This window comes from Bombina bombina, chromosome 6, assembly GCF_027579735.1.
Source record: "Bombina bombina isolate aBomBom1 chromosome 6, aBomBom1.pri, whole genome shotgun sequence".
In the NCBI taxonomy this organism is placed as follows: domain Eukaryota; kingdom Metazoa; phylum Chordata; class Amphibia; order Anura; family Bombinatoridae; genus Bombina; species Bombina bombina.
The window spans coordinates 1,105,390,055-1,105,404,433 of NC_069504.1; positions in this window are offsets into that span (position 1 = coordinate 1,105,390,055).

Genomic DNA, 14,379 nt, shown 5'->3' on the forward strand with positions numbered 1-14,379 from the left:
ACGTTAACTTCCATTGCGCTCAAGCGATTGTGTTTACTTTTAACTTGAAATATGAGTGAAAAGCCTGATGCGCGCAAACACCTGTGATAAACCCCTTATTACTTGCGCATAACTGTTAGCGCTCCACTCGTAATCTGGACCATAATGTACCTTAAGTATCCACAAAAAATGATAAATCTGTAACTAGGGGCAAAATATTTATGTCCCTTTTCAGCACCAGGTCACGTTGTGAACCGCTTGATCTCTTCTGCAACCCAGACTTATGAAGTCATGGCCCACGCAGAAGCTATCAGATCATATCAAGATACCTGGTCAGTGAAGTCTGTTTGAGAACAACCTAAGCTCAGTTCACAAAATAGATTTTTTAGGGGACTAGAAAAACCTAAAGCAAAATCCATGTATCAATATGCAGAGTAACGCGTTCCGTTATGTGACGTGTGTTACTTTGACACAACAAAGAAAGAAAATGAAAACATTTTAGATTATAAAGCATGAAAGGTTTTTAAGAAATAGCTTCACTGATCAACCTAAATAAAAATGGATACTTTGATGTGGGATATCTGATGAAAAACTTTGATGTGTCTGTTGGTTGCTCATTATGAGATAGTTATGGGTAAATCATTTTGATGTGTATGATATATGCTTAAAGGGGCATAAAATGATTTCTTAAATTACACCTTTTTAAACTGAAACTAGTAATAAAATAATAAAGTTAGAAGGCAAAAAAAAACCAAAAATGTACTATCGTGAATGCAAACAGACACAGGCACGTCTGTACATACGGATTTGTCCCTGCGTACAGTGATGTTAGCATCAAACAACGCATCATAAAATATCACAGCAAGCACCTAGACTAAGTACCATGTGCAGGAATATGCAAATGTGAATGCACCTGACCTGTTCGCCTATCATCTGCTTGTTACATGCACCTTGAAACAAAATTTTGATGCATTATAATCCGTAATTACACAAAAATTAAGGACAAACCACCTCCTTGCTTTTTGCACTTGTAAGACTAGCAAAGTGGCAGTGGTATACTCTAGTTGGCATTGATGGAAAGTATCAGTAAACTGAGATACAAATTTAGTGGCCGTAAAAGAAAAAGTTACTAGTCAGGAAAGGAAAGTTACTAGCCATGAAAGAAAATGTTACTAGTCATGAAAGAAAATTTCCTAATAATGAAAAAAAAAGTTACTAACTGTAAAAGAAAAAGTAACTAACATGAAAAAAGGTAACTAACAAAAATGTTTCACAAAACTCATAACAAAAATGTTACAAAGTACACAAACACCCATAAACTACACTATTAACCCCTAAACCGCCATCCCCCACATCACAAATACTTTATTAAACTTATTAACCCCTAATCCGCCGCCCAACCTCATAGCCAACACTAAAATAAAGTATTACCCCTAAACCGCCAACACTAAATAAACCTGTTAACCCCAAACCTTTAACCCCCCCACATCGTAACTACTATAATAAACCTATTAACCCCTAAACCGCCGCCCCCCCCACATCGCAAATACTAAACTAAACCTATTAACCCCTAAACTGCCGGCCCCCAACATTGTGACACACTAAATTAAACTATTAACCCCCTAAACCTAACACCCCCTAAGTTTACATTAAAGTTACAATATAAAACTACCTTAAAATAAATAAAAACTTACCTGTGAATTAAAAAAAAAAGCTTAAACTATAAATTAGACATGTGCGGTTCGTTTCGGATTAATTCGGAAATTCGGTAAATTCGGAGATTCGGATCGATTCGGATTTCCGAATTAAAATACTTCCGAATCTACCGAATGAATCCGAAATAGCTGCCGTATCTCCGAATAAATCCGAATTAGCTCGTTAAGATTCGGCATTTCCCCATAGGAAACAAGGGGAGTTTCGGCTGAAAAAAAACTAACACCGCAGCCCCATTGTTTCCTATGGGGAAACACTAAGTCTGCACCTAACACCCTAACATGTACCCCGAGTCTCTAAACACCCCTAATCTAACACTTATTAACCCCTAATCTGCTGCCCCCGCTATCGCTGACACCTGCATTATTTTATTAACCCCTAATCTGCCGACCCGATATCGCCGCCGCCTACATTATAGCTATTAACCCCTAATCTGCTGTCCCTAACACCGCCGACCCCTACATTATAGTTATTAACCCCTAATCTGCCTCCCCCAACGTCGCCGCAATCTAACTACAAGTATTAACCCCTAATCTGCCGACCGAATATCGCCGCCGCCTACATTATAACTATTAACCCCTAACCTGCTGTCCCTAACACCGCCGACCCCTACATTATAGTTATTAACCCCTAATCTGCCTCCCCCAACGTCGCCGCAATCTAACTATAAGTATTAACCCCTAATCTGCCGACCCGATATCGCCGCCGCCTACATTATAGCTATTAACCCCTAACCTGCTGTCCCTAACACCGCAGACCCCTACATTATAGTTATTAACCCCTAATCTGCCTCCCCCCAACGTCGCCGCAATCTAACTACAAGTATTAACCCCTAATCTGCCGACCGCAAATCGCCGCCACTATAATAAATGTATTAACCCCTAAACCGCCGCACTCCCGCCTCGCAAACACTATAATACATTTTATTAACCCCTAATCTGCCCTCCCTAACATCGCCGCCACCTACCTACAATTATTAACCCCTAATCTCCCGCCCCCATCGTCGCCGCTACATAATAAGGTTATTAACCCCTAAAGCTAAGTCTAACCCTAACACTAACACCCACTAACTTAAATATAATTTAAATAAAACGAAATAAGTTTACTATAGTTAAATAAATGAATCCTATTTAAAACTAAAGACTTACCTGTAAAATAAACCCTAAGATAGCTGCAATATAACTAATAGTTACATTGTAGCTATTTTAGCATTTATTTTTATTTTACAGGCAACTTTGTATTTATTTTAACTAGGTACAATAGTTATTAAATAGTTAATAACTATTTAATAACTACCTAGCTAAAATAAATACAAATTTACCTGTAAAATAAATCCTAACCTAAGTTACACTAACACCTAACACTACACTATCATTAAATTAACTAAATAAATGAATCATATTTAAAACAAAATACTTACCTGTAAAATAAACCCTAATATAGCTGCAATATAACTAATAGTTACATTGTAGCTATTTTAGCATTTATATTTATTTTACAGACAACTTTGTATTTATTTTAACTAGGTACAATAGCTATTAAATAGTTATTGACTAATTAATAGCTACCTAGTTAAAATAATTACAAAATTACCTGTAAAATAAATCCTAACCTAAGTTACAATTAAACCTAACACTACACTGTCATTAAATAAATTAACTACAATTATCTACAATTAAATAAACTAAAGTACAAAACCCCCCCACTAAATTACAAAAAAAAACAAACACTAAATTACAAAAAATAAAAAAATATTACAAGAATTTTAAACTAATTACACCTAATCTAAGCCCCCTAATAAAATAACAAAGCCCCCCAAAATAAAAAAAAATGCCCTACCCTATACTAAATTACAAAAGTTAACAGCTCTATTACCTTACCAGCCCTGAACAGGGCCCTTTGCGGGGCATGCCCCAAAGAAAACAGCTCTTTTGCCTGTAAAAAAAAAACACAATCCCCCCCCCACATTACAACCCACCACCCACATACCCCTACTCTAACCCAAACCCCCCTTAAATAAACCTAACACTACCCCCCTGAAGATCTCCCTACCTTGAGTCGTGTTCACCCAGCCGGGCCGAAGTCTTCATCCGATGGGGCAGAAGAGTACATCCAGACCGGCAGAAGTCTTCATCCAAGCGGGGCAAGAAGAGGTCTTCCATCCATCATACAAGTACCAAAATACAAACAAACACTAAATTACCAAAAATAATAAAATATTACAATAATTTTAAACTAATTACACCTAATCTAAGCCCCCTACTAGCTATTAATATAGCTTCAATATAACTAATAGTTACATTGTAGCTATTTTAGGATTTATATGTATTTTACAGGCAACTTTGTATTTATTTTAACTAGGTACAATAGTTATTAAATAGTTAATAACTATTTAATAACTACCTAGCTAAAATAAATACAAATTTACCTGTAAAATAAATCATAACCTAAGTTACAATTACACCTAACACTACACTATCATTAAATTAACTAAATAAATGAATCCTATATAAAACTAAAGACTTACCTGTAAAATAAACCCTAATATAGCTGCAATATAACTAATAGTTACATTGTAGCTATTTTAGCATTTATATTTATTGTACAGGCAACTTTGTATTCATTTTAACTAGGTTCAATAGCTATTAAATAGATATTGACTATTTAATAGCTACCTAGTTAAAATAATTACAAAATTACCTGTAAAATAAATCCTAACCTAAGTTACAATTAAACCTAACACTACACTATCATTAAATAAATTAACTACAAGTACCTACAATTAAATGCAATTAAAAAAACTAAACTAAAGTACAAACCCCCCCCCCACTAAATTACAAAAAATAAAAAAATATTACAAGAATTTTAAACTAATTACACCTAATCTAAGCCCCCTAATAAAATAACAAAGCCCCCCAAAATAAAAAAAATGCCCTAACCTATACTAAATTACAAAAGTTAACAGCTCTATTACCTTACCAGCCCTGAACAGGGCCCTTTGTGGGGCATGCCCCAAAGAAAACAGCTCTTTTGCCTGTAAAAAAAAAACACAATCCCTCCCCCCACATTACAACCCACCACCCACATACCCCTACTCTAACCCAAACCCCCCTTAAATAAACCTAACACTACCCCCCTGAAGATCTCCCTACCTTGAGTCGTGTTCACCCAGCCGGGCCGAAGTCTTCATCCGATGGGGCAGAAGAGGACATCCAGACCGGCAGAAGTCTTCATCCAAGCGGGGCAAGAAGAGGTCTTCCATCCATCAGAAAAGTACAAAAAAACAAACAAACACTAAATTAGCAAAAATAATAAAATATTACAATAATTTTAAACTAATTACACCTAATCTAAGCCCCCTACTAGCTATTAATATAGCTACAATATAACTAATAGTTACATTGTAGCTATTTTAGGATTTATATTTATTTTACAGGCAACTTTGTATTTATTTTAACTAGGTACAATAGCTATTAAATAGTTAATAACTACCTAGCTAAAATAAATACAAATTTACCTGTAAAATAAACCCTAACCTAAGTTACAATTACACCTAACACTACACTGTCATTAAATTAACTAAATAAATTAATCCTATATAAAACTAAATACTTACCTGTAAAATAAACCCTAATATAGCTACAATATAACTAATAGTTACATTGTAGCTATTTTAGCATTTATATTTATTTTACAGGCAACTTTGTATTTATTTTAACTAGGTACAATAGCTATTAAATAGTTATTGACTAATTAATAGCTACCTAGTTAAAATAATTACAAAATTACCTGTAAAATAAATCCTAACCTAAGTTACTATTAAACCTAACACTACACTATCATTAAATAAATTAACTACAAGTACCTACAATTAAATACAATGAAATAAACTAAACTAAAGTACAAAAAAAACAAACACTAAATTACAAAAAATAAAAAAAATTACAAGAATTTTAAACTAATTACACCTAATCTAAGCCCCCTAATAAAATAACAAAGCCCCCCAAAATAAAAAAATGCCCTACCCTATACTAAATTACAAAACTAATCAGCTCTATTACCTTACCAGCCCTTAAAAGGGCCTTTTGCGGGGGCATGCCCCAAAGAAAACAGCACTTTTGCCTGTAAAAAAAACACAATCCCCCCCCCCCCCACGTTACAACCCACCACCCACATACCCCTACTCTAACCCAAACCCCCCTTAAATAAACCTAACACTACCCCCCTGAAGATCTCTCTACCGTGTCTTCACCCAGCCGGGCCGAAGTCTTCATCCGATGGGGCAGAAGAGGACATCCAGACCGGCAGAAGTCTTCATCCAAGCGGGGCAAGAAGAGGTCTTCCATCCATCAGAAGTCTTGATCCAGGCGGCATCTTCTCTGTTCATCCATCCGGAGCGGAGCGGCAGCATCCTGAAGACATCCCACGCAGAGCATCCTCTTCTTTCTTGATCCGACGACTAGGTGACTGTACCTTTAAGTGACGTCATCCAAGATGGCGTCCCTTGAATTCCGATTGGCTGATAGGATTCTATCAGCCAATCGGAATTAAGGTAGGAAAAATCTGATTGGCTGATTTAATCAGCCAATCAGATTCAAGTTCAATCCGATTGGCTGATGGAATCAGCCAATCAGATTGACCTCGCATTCTATTGGCTGTTCCGATCAGCCAATAGAATGCGAGCTCAATCTGATTGGCTGATTGGATCAGCCAATCGGATTGAACTTGAATCTGATTGGCTGATTGAATCAGCCAATCAGATTTTTCCTACCTTAATTCCGATTGGCTGATAGAATCCTATCAGCCAATCTGAATTCAAGGGACGCCATCTTGGATGACGTCACTTAAAGGTACAGTCACCTAGTCGTCAGATCAAGAAAGAAGAGGATGCTCTGCGTGGGATGTCTTCAGGATGCTGCCGCTCCGCTCCGGATGGATGAACAGAGAAGATGCCGCCTGGATCAAGACTTCTGATGGATGGAAGACCTCTTCTTGCCCCGCTTGGATGAAGACTTCTGCCGGTCTGGATGTCCTCTTCTGCCCCATCGGATGAAGACTTCGGCCCGCTGGGTGAAGACACGGTAGAGAGATCTTCAGGGGGGTAGTGTTAGGTTTATTTAAGGGGGGTTTGGGTTAGAGTAGGGGTATGTGGGTGGTGGGTTGTAATGTGGGGGGGGGGTATTGTGTTTTTTTTTACAGGCAAAAGAGCTGTTTTCTTTGGGGCATGCCCCCGCAAAAGGCCCTTTTAAGGGCTGGTAAGGTAATAGAGCTGATTACTTTTGTAATTTAGTATAGGGTAGGGCATTTTTTTATTTTGGGGGGCTTTGTTATTTTATTAGGGGGCTTAGATTAGGTGTAATTAGTTTAAAATTCTTGTAATTTTTTTTATTTTTTGTAATTTAGTGTTTGTTTTTTTTGTACTTTAGTTTAGTTTATTTCATTGTATTTAATTGTAGGTACTTGTAGTTAATTTATTTAATGATAGTGTAGTGTTAGGTTTAATAGTAACTTAGGTTAGGATTTATTTTACAGGTAATTTTGTAATTATTTTAACTAGGTAGCTATTAATTAGTCAATAACTATTTAATAGCTATTGTACCTAGTTAAAATAAATACAAAGTTGCCTGTAAAATAAATATAAATGCTAAAATAGCTACAATGTAACTATTAGTTATATTGTAGCTATATTAGGGTTTATTTTACAGGTAAGTATTTAGTTTTATATAGGATTAATTTATTTAGTTAATTTAATGACAGTGTAGTGTTAGGTGTAATTGTAACTTAGGTTAGGGTTTATTTTACAGGTAAATTTGTATTTATTTTAGCTAGGTAGTTATTAACTATTTAATAGCTATTGTACCTAGTTAAAATAAATACAAAGTTGCCTGTAAAATAAATATAAATCCTAAAATAGCTACAATGTAACTATTAGTTATATTGTAGCTATATTAATAGCTAGTAGGGGGCTTAGATTAGGTGTAATTAGTTTAAAATTATTGCAATATTTTATTATTTTTGCTAATTTAGTGTTTGTTTGTTTTTTTGTACTTTTCTGATGGATGGAAGACCTCTTCTTGCCCCGCTTGGATGAAGACTTCTGCCAGTCTGGATGTCCTCTTCTGCCCCATCGGATGAAGACTTCGGCCCGGCTGGGTGAACACGACTCAAGGTAGGGAGATCTTCAGGGGGGTAGTGTTAGGTTTATTTAAGGGGGGTTTGGGTTAGAGTAGGGGTATGTGGGTGGTGGGTTGTAATGGGGGGGGGGGGGATTGTGTTTTTTTTTACAGGCAAAAGAGCTGTTTTCTTTGGGGCATGCCCCGCAAAAGGCCCTGTTCAGGGCTGGTAAGGTAATAGAGCTGTTAACTTTTGTAATTTAGTATAGGGTAGGGCATTTTTTTTATTTTGGGGGGCTTTGTTATTTTATTAGGGGGCTTAGATTAGGTGTAATTAGTTTAAAATTCTTGTAATATTTTTTTATTTTTTGTAATTTAGTGGGGGGGGGTTGTACTTTAGTTTAGTTTTTTAATTGTATTTAATTGTAGGTACTTGTAGTTAATTTATTTAATGATAGTGTAGTGTTAGGTTTAATTGTAACTTAGGTTAGGATTTATTTTACAGGTAATTTTGTAATTATTTTAACTAGGTAGCTATTAAACAGTAAATATCTATTTAATAGCTATTGTACCTAGTTAAAATAAATACAAAGTTGCCTGTACAATAAATATAAATGCTAAAATAGCTACAATGTAACTATTAGTTATATTGCAGCTATATTAGGGTTTATTTTACAGGTAAGTCTTTAGTTTTATATAGGATTCATTTATTTAGTTAATTTAATGATAGTGTAGTGTTAGGTGTAATTGTAACTTAGGTTATGATTTATTTTACAGGTAAATTTGTATTTATTTTAGCTAGGTAGTTATTAAATAGTTATTAACTATTTAATAGCTATTGTACCTAGTTAAAATAAATACAAAGTTGCCTGTAAAATAAATATAAATCCTAAAATAGCTACAATGTAACTATTAGTTATATTGAAGCTATATTAATAGCTAGTAGGGGGCTTAGATTAGGTGTAATTAGTTTAAAATTATTGTAATATTTTATTATTTTTTGTAATTTAGTGTTTGTTTGTATTTTGGTACTTGTATGATGGATGGAAGACCTCTTCTTGCCCAGCTTGGATGAAGACTTCTGCCGGTCTGGATGTCCTCTTCTGCCCCATCGGATGAAGACTTCGGCCCGGCTGGGTGAACACGACTCAAGGTAGGGAGATCTTCAGGGGGGTAGTGTTAGGTTTATTTAAGGGGGGTTTGGGTTAGAGTAGGGGTATGTGGGTGGTGGGTTGTAATGTGGGGGGGGGGATTGTGTTTTTTTTTTTACAGGCAAAAGAGCTGTTTTCTTTGGGGCATGCCCCGCAAAGGGCCCTGTTCAGGGCTGGTAAGGTAATAGAGCTGTTAACTTTTGTAATTTAGTATAGGGTAGGGCATTTTTTTTATTTTGGGGGGCTTTGTTATTTTATTAGGGGGCTTAGATTAGGTGTAATTAGTTTAAAATTCTTGTAATATTTTTTTATTTTTTGTAATTTAGTGTTTGTTTTTTTTTGTAATTTAGTGGGGGGGTTTTGTACTTTAGTTTATTTAATTGTAGATAATTGTAGGTACTTGTAGTTAATTTATTTAATGACAGTGTAGTGTTAGGTTTAATTGTAACTTAGGTTAGGATTTATTTTACAGGTAATTTTGTAATTATTTTAACTAGGTAGCTATTAATTAGTCAATAACTATTTAATAGCTTTTGTACCTAGTTAAAATAAATACAAAGTTGCCTGTAAAATAAATATAAATGCTAAAATAGCTACAATGTAACTATTAGTTATATTGCAGCTATATTAGGGTTTATTTTACAGGTAAGTATTTTGTTTTAAATATGATTCATTTATTTAGTTAATTTAATGATAGTGTAGTGTTAGGTGTTAGTGTAACTTAGGTTAGGATTTATTTTACAGGTAAATTTGTATTTATTTTAGCTAGGTAGTTATTAAATAGTTAATAACTATTTAATAACTATTGTACCTAGTTAAAATAAATACAAAGTTGCCTGTAAAATAAAAATAAATCCTAAAATAGCTACAATGTAACTATTAGTTATATTGCAGCTATCTTAGGGTTTATTTTACAGGTAAGTCTTTAGTTTTAAATAGGATTCATTTATTTAACTATAGTAAACTTATTTCGTTTTATTTAAATTATATTTAAGTTAGTGGGTGTTAGTGTTAGGGTTAGATTTAGGTTTAGGGGTTAATAACCTTATTATAGTAGCGGCGACGATGGGGGCGGGAGATTAGGGGTTAATAATTGTAGGTAGGTGGCGGCGATGTTAGGGAGGGCAGATTAGGGGTTAATAAAATGTATTATAGTGTTTGCGAGGCGGGAGTGCGGCGGTTTAGGGGTTAATACATTTATTATAGTGGCGGCGATTTGCGGTCGGCAGATTAGGGGTTAATACTTGTAGTTAGATTGCGGCGACGTTGGGGGGAGGCAGATTAGGGGTTAATAACTATAATGTAGGGGTCGGCGGTGTTAGGGACAGCAGGTTAGGGGTTAATAGCTATAATGTAGGCGGCGGCGATATTCGGTCGGCAGATTAGGGGTTAATACTTGTAGTTAGATTGCGGCAACGTTGGGGGAGGCAGATTAGGGGTTAATAACTATAATGTAGGGGTCGGCGGTGTTAGGGACAGCAGATTAGGGGTTAATAGCTATAATGTAGGCGGCGGCGATATCGGGTCGGCAGATTAGGGGTTAATACTTGTAGTTAGATTGCGGCGACGTTGGGGGAGGCAGATTAGGGGTTAATAACTATAATGTAGGGGTCGGCGGTGTTAGGGACAGCAGATTAGGGGTTAATAGCTATAATGTAGGCGGCGGCGATATCCGATCGGCAGATTAGGGGTTAAATAATGTTATTATAGGGTTTGCGATGTGGGGGGGCCTCGGTTTAGTGGTTCATAGGTAGTTTATGGGTGTTAGTGACTTAGTGTACTAAATGGGTGTTAGTGTACTAAAAACATACCGAATTTCGGAACAGAATAGAACCGAATTCAGCCGAATCCGAATAAATCCGAAACGAATTTATTCGGATCCGAAAAAATCCGAAACGAATTTATTCAAATTTTGCCGAATCAGATTCGATCCGAAACGAAATTCTAAAAGTCCGAATCGATCCGAACCGAAAACGAACCGAATTTTTTAGCGGTGCACATGTCTACTATAAATTAACCTAACATTACTATTTTAAAAAACTAAAATAAACAAAAACAAAAAAACAAAATTACAAAATTAAAAAATCCTAACACTACAAAAAAAATTAAAAAAATAACATTACAAAAAAACAATCACTAAAAAAGAAAAAAAATCTAAGATTACAAAAAATAATAAACAACATTATCCAAAATAATAAAAATTAAACCTAATCTAATATCTCTATAAAAAGCAAAAAAGCCTCCCCAAAATAAAAACAACACCTAATCTAACAATAACACAACCAAACCCCCCAAATAAAATCCTAACTAAAAAAACCTAAGCTCCCCATTGCCCTGAAAAGGGCATTTGGATCGGCATTGCCCTTAAAAGGGCATTTAGCTCTTTTTCCACCCAAAACCTAATCTAAAAATAAAACCCAACCAAAAAACCCTTAAAAAAGCCTAACACTAACCCCCGAAGATCCACTTACAGTTTTTGAAGACCCGATATCCATCCTCAACGAAGCAGGCAGAATTCCTCAACGAAGCAGCAGAAGTCTTCATCCAACCGGGCAGAAGACTTCATCCAACTGGGCAGAAGTCTTCATCCAGACAGCATCTTCTATCTTTATCCATCCGGCGCAGAGCCGGTCCATCTTCAAGACATCCGGCGTGGAGCATCCTCTTCAATCAACGTCTTCTTGAACAATGAATTCTCCTTTAAATTATGTCATCCAAGATGGTGTCCCTTGAATTCAAATTGGCTGATAGAATTAATGGCAAAAAAATCCTATTGGCTGATGCAATCAGCCAATAGGATTGAGCTTCAATCCTATTGACTGATGCAATCAGCCAATAGGATTGAGCTGGCATTCTATTGGCTGTTCCAATCAGCCAATAGAATGCAAGCTCAATCCTATTGGCTGATTGCATCAGCCAATAGGATTTTTTCACCTTTAATTCCAATCAGAATTCAACGGACGCCACCTTGAATGATGTCATTTAAAGGAGAATTCATTGTTGAAGAAGACGTCGATTGAAGAGGATGCTCCGCACCGGATATCTTAAAGATGGACCCGCCCCACGCCGGATGGATGAAGATAAAAGATGCCGTCTGGATGAAGAATTCTGCCCGGTTGGATGAAGACTTCTGCCCGGTTGGATGAAGACTTCTGCCGCTTCGTTGAGGACTTCTGCCGGCTTCATTGAGGATGGATGTCGGATCTTCAAAAACTGTAAGTGGATCTTCAGAGGTTAGTGTTAGGCTTTTTTAAGGGTTTATTGGGTGGGTTTTATTTTTAGATTAGGGTTTGGGTGGAAAAAGAGCTAAATGCCCTTTTAAGGGCAATGCCCATCCAAATGCCCTTTTCAGGGAAATGGGGAGCTTAGGTTTTTAGTTAGGATTTTATTTTTGGGGGTTGGTTGTGTGGGTGATGGGTTTTACTGTTGGGGGGTTGTTTGTATTTTTTATACAGGTAAAAGAGCTGATTTCTTTGGGTCATTGTGCAAGCAAAAGACCCTTTAAAGGACTATTGGTAGTTTAGTTTAGGCTAGGGTTCTTTTTATTTTGTGGGGGCTTTTTTTATCCTGATAGGGCTATTAGATTAGGTGTAATTAGTTTAAATATCTGATCATTTCTTTTTTTTATTTTGTGTAATTTAGTGTTTGTTTGGTTTTTTTTGTAATTTAGTTAATTGTATTTAATATATGTAATTGATTTAATTGTAGTGTAAGGTTAGTTGTTAGTGTAGGACAGGTTAGGTTTTATTTTACAGGTAAATTTGTATTTATTTTAGCTAGGTAGTTAGTAAATAGTTAATAACTAATTAGTAACTATTATACCTAGTTAAAATAAATAGAAACTTGCCTGTAAAATAAAAATAAACCCTAAGCTAGCTGCAATGTAACTATTAGTTATATTGTAGCTAGCTTAGGGTTTATTTTATAAGTAAGTATTTAGTTTTAAATAGGAATTATTTAGTTATTAATAGTAGGTTTTATTTAGATTTATTTTAATTACATTATAGTTAGTGGGTGTTAGGGTTAGACTTAGGGTTAGGTTTAGGGGTTAATAAATTTAGTATAGTGGTGGCGATGTTGGGGGTGGCAGATTAGGGGTTAATAAATGTAGGTAGGTTGCGGCGACATTGGGGGCGGGAGATTAGGGGTTAATAACATTATGTAGGTGTTGGTGATGTTGGGGGCAGCAGATTAGGGGTTAATAAGTATAATGTAGGTGTCGGCGATGTCAAGGGCGGCAGATTAGGGGTTAATAAGTGTAAGATTAGGGGTGTTTAGACTCGGGCTTTATGTTAGGGTGTTAGGTGTAAACATAAATTTTCTTTCCCCATAGGAATCAATGTGGCTGCGTTACGGAGATTTACCCTCCTTTTTTGTAGGTGTTAGACATTTTTTCAGCCGGCTCTCCCCATTGAAGTCTTTGGGGAAATCGTGCACGAGTATGTAAAACCAGCTTACCACAGCTCACCGCAGCCCTGGTATTGGAGTGCGGTATGGAACTCAGTTTTGCTCTACGCTCACCTCTTGCCTGCTAACGCCGGGTGTTTGTAAACTTGTAATACCAGCACTGTAGGTTAGTGAGCGGTGACAATAACTTGCAAGTTAGTACCGAGCAGCTCTTACCACAAAACTCGTAATCTAGTCGTATGAAATAAAAAGTTACTAACTATAAAATAAAAAGTTACTAACATAAAATAAAAAGATACTAATTATAAAATAAAAAGTTACTAACTATAAAATATAAAGTTACTAACTATAAAAGAAAAAGTTACTAACTATAAAATAAAAAGTTACTAACTATAAAATAAAAAGTAACTAACTATAAAAAAGTTACTAACTATAAAATAAAAAGTTACTAACCATAAAATAAAAAGCTACTAACTATAAAATAAAAAGTTACTAACCATAAAATAAAAAGCTACTAACTATAAAAAAGTTACTAACAATAAAATAAAAAGTTACTAACCATAAAGTAAAAAGTTACTAACTATAAAATAAAAAGTTACTAACCATAAAATAAAAAGCTACTAACTATAAAATAAAAAGTTACTAACTATAAAATAAAAAGTTACTAACCATAAAATAAAAAGCTACTAACTATAAAAAAGTTACTAACCATAAAATAAAAAGCTACTAACTATAAAAAAGTTACTAAATATAAAATAAAAAGTTACTAACCATAAAGTAAAAAGTTACTAACTATAAAATAAAAAGTTACTAACCATAAAATAAAAAGCTACTAACTATAAAATAAAAAGTTACTAACTATAAAATAAAAAGTTACTAACCATAAAATAAAAAGTTACTAACAATAAAATAAAATGTTACTAACTATAAAATAAAAAGTTGCTAACCATAAAGTAAAATGTTACTAACTATAAAATAAAAAGTTACTAACCATAAAATAAAAAGTTACTAACCAT